Raw genomic sequence first — 3728 nt, forward strand, 5'->3', positions numbered from 1 at the left:
ACTTCAAGTGAGTGTTAATCATGTCGATCATAGCCTTAATGGCTCATATGTTGATTCTAGTTAATTAATGAGTGTTATGCGTTATATCCTATAAACACATGCAGCAATCACTGGATATTGATGGACATCGATCTGGTGAAAAGTCACTTGATAATCTATGACTCGATGAGAAAACCAGAACAAGACTACCAAGATATGATAGATATTATCTAGAGGTAATTTCGGGATCTCTAGCAACTATATATACACACAAACATGATGATTAACTATATCTGATGATGTGGCAAATTTTTTATTGGGCAGTGTTTGGAAAACCTTTATTGAGAAGCAACACATGGAAAAATGCAAAGCACCACTGAATGTAATCCCATTGAAAGTAAGTCCCCTGAATCGCATCATCTTTATTAATTAAACATATAGCTTTCACCGGATCACCAGATTGGATGACAAATCTTTTTCTCATAAAGTGGTGTCTGAGGCAGGAACAGGGGAACAACTACTGTGGTTACTATGTTTGCAAGTTTATCAAGGTGCTCTCCCAAAGAACTCCTATAGAGAGACTCAAAGTACGTTAAAAATACACTATATATTCATTTAATTATTATTATTGATTGTGTTACTATGTCTTTATATATATATGTACATATATTAATTTATTTTCCTTTAATTCAAACCTGTAGACTCGATGGTTGGAGGAAAAGGTCATACGGCAAGACCAAATCAAAGTAATTCAAGAGTCTATAGCCGGATTTTTTAATGAGCAGGTCATCGATTCCAAGGGCGAGTTCTACTTCGACCCAACACTGCCATTGAAGCCAAGCTAGAGGATGAGAAGAAACTTGTTATGTCACAACAACTATAATGCAATCTTTTGTAATATATGCACATGAAATAATATAATGTAAAATACACATATGCATGCATGCATGTAAATATATATATGATGCATGCATGCATATATATATATATATATATATATTTCTATGCTTGAATTGTGTGATTTAATACGTTCATTGTGCTTGAACCGAAACATACTATATGCGCGTATAAATGTATAATTAGCAGCGTACAATACGACTTCGAAAACCTATTTTGAAAAGAAAACAAAAAAATGAAAAGAAAAGAAAAAAAGAAAAAAACCTTTAGTCCCGGTTCGTATTACCAACCGGGACTAAAGGTGCCGGCCATCGTGGCATGTCAGGAGGCACCTTTAGTCCCGGTTGGTGTTACCCACTAGGACTAAAGGTCCTCCTTTAGTCCCGGTTCCTGACCCGGGACTAAAGGACCCCCCCTTTAGTCCCAGATGCTTGCTCCCGGGTGGGGAACCGGGACTAGAGGGGGTTCCCCATCGGGAGTAAAGCTCGATTCTCTACCAGTGACTCCGATGTATGTGAGATACTTGTGAACTATTTGTAAACTGTGATGTAACATGTGACTGGTTATGTTGAATCATGTACGATCTTGGTTTGCCAAAAATGACAATAAGTATCCTACATGTGGAGATTTTTTGCATTTTGCCAAGAATTGCCGTGCTCCTAAGCATCTGGTTGCTTTGTACGAAAAGTCCTTAAAAGAGGTCAAGCCAGCATCACGGGCCCTGGCGCATGCGCGCCCACCGTCTCCGCGGCGCTCGATCTCCCAATCAACCTCTGCGCATTGACATAAGTTTGTATTGGTAGCAACATATTACTTCACTAAGTGGGTTGAGGCAATTCCTTTGAAGACGGTAACCTCAAAGAGCATGGTTGATTTTGTCAAGGAGCATATTGTGTATCGTTTTGGGATTCCTCAAACCACCATCGCCCATCGTCGCCGCCCGCGATTCTTCCTCGCCCTCGACCCGTCTTATGTACCGCCTCGTAGTGTCATCATCGTCGGCATCGCTAGGTTGGCTATGGCCCATTTGGACTTGACCACAATGTCATCCACATAGGCCTCAACAGTTTGCTCGATGAGGTCCCCGAAACATTTGAGCATACAGCGCTGGTACGTAGCCCCTGTGTTTTTCAGACCGAACGACAGAGTCATGGATCCTGGCCTTGGTGCAGCCCGCACAGCCGAGGCAGATAGTTTAGGGGATCGGACGAGATGGAGCTCGTGGATCCTAGCGTCGGTGCACACCGTGGGATTGGCCAAGTCGTAGTCATGGATCCTGGCGTCGGTGCAGCCCATGACAGATAGTCGCAACAATCCCTAGGCCAAGCAGTGATTGGAGGGAACCTTTCATCAAATACCTCACCACTGCAGACGTCCTGACTGACAACATAGAGAGAGAACGCCTTTGTCTGCAATGCGTTGTGATAGAGGAGGAGGTAGCGGAAGGGATAAGGATGGGTGATTTTTTTAATAAACTCGTGGGTGGAGCGAGCGGCGGGGTAAAAGTGCAAGCAACGAGGTGGTGGGCCTACGAGGGCGTCCGTCAATTTGCTTAGGTCGAACTGACCGGACGTGTCCGGTCACGAAAACGGCTCTCTAGAACCTTACTGATGTTGATCGGACTCTGGCACTCAGCGTTCGGTGCAGCGTCCGGTCGCTGCTGCTGACACTGCTGTTGCCGAGCCTCTTGATCAGAGCACGTTTAAGCCTCTAAAATAAAAAATATGTACTAATCTACTACTACATTAATTGGCGCACAAATCAATGCATCTAAGACCATAGTACCATAGCGTCCTCAACAGCAATCCTCCCTTGGGACCGTGGGCACCACCTCCATTCCCACCATTGCCCCCATGGCCTCCACGGGCGAAGCCACCGATAGCTTGTGCCAGTAGCTCCATGGCATGGGCTGACTCATGACGAGCAGCCAGCAACTCGACACAAACCGATGCAAACAGAAAACTCAACAAGCCCTAACTAAGCAGTGCAAGCAAAGGCTCAAAGGGTTTATAGGATTGCGGGTAAACTAACCTACTATTTTGTATCGACGAGGTCAAGATGACGATCGAGGCACGGTGCCCCAAGACGGTCTCGTGCGCCGACATCCTGGCATTCGTGGCGCGGGACAACGTCGTGCTGGCATCGGGGAACAGCAGCAACCTGACGTACAAGGTCCCCGTGGGGCGGCGCGATGGGCGGGTTGTTAACCCGATGAGTTACGGGCCGTGTGGCCTGCCAACTAATTGGTGCCTTGAGACACCTCGGGGTCATAACCCCAATAGTAGCCCCCAAGAATTTTTATGATCATGAAAACCCATTCATCAAAAATTCCTCAAACCCCTAGATTATGGTGAGCTAGAAATCCACAGGGGAAAGGAGATAACATACCTTGGTGTGCTTTGATTACCACATGATGAGACAAGGGGTTGTTCTTGATCTTTTGGTAAGTGTGGATAAACTTGATTTGGGGTGGATTCGACGTTGGCTGTCCGACTACAACGACCAGAAGCAACCAACTAACACCTTCTTCATACGCTGTAGCATGAAGCCAAACAAAATGCTTCATGCTGTGGCACACGAAGAGCAATTCTTGAAGGTCTTTACTTTGGAGAAATTTATGCCCTGGTGGCTAGATTGGAAGCTATTAGGATTTTGCCAGCCTATGCTTGTGCCGACAACATCAAGTTGTACCAAATGAACCTGAACCAGTATAAACCTCGTGTCCTCTAAGCACACCATCCAAGCTAGACACACAATTGGAACTTATGCTTATCGTAGAATGTCTTTTGGACTATGTAATGCTTCGGCCTCTTTTCAAAGATGCATGATGTCTATATTTTCTGATATGATTG

Source organism: Miscanthus floridulus, chromosome 3 (assembly GCF_019320115.1).
Source record: "Miscanthus floridulus cultivar M001 chromosome 3, ASM1932011v1, whole genome shotgun sequence".
In the NCBI taxonomy this organism is placed as follows: Eukaryota; Viridiplantae; Streptophyta; class Magnoliopsida; order Poales; family Poaceae; genus Miscanthus; species Miscanthus floridulus.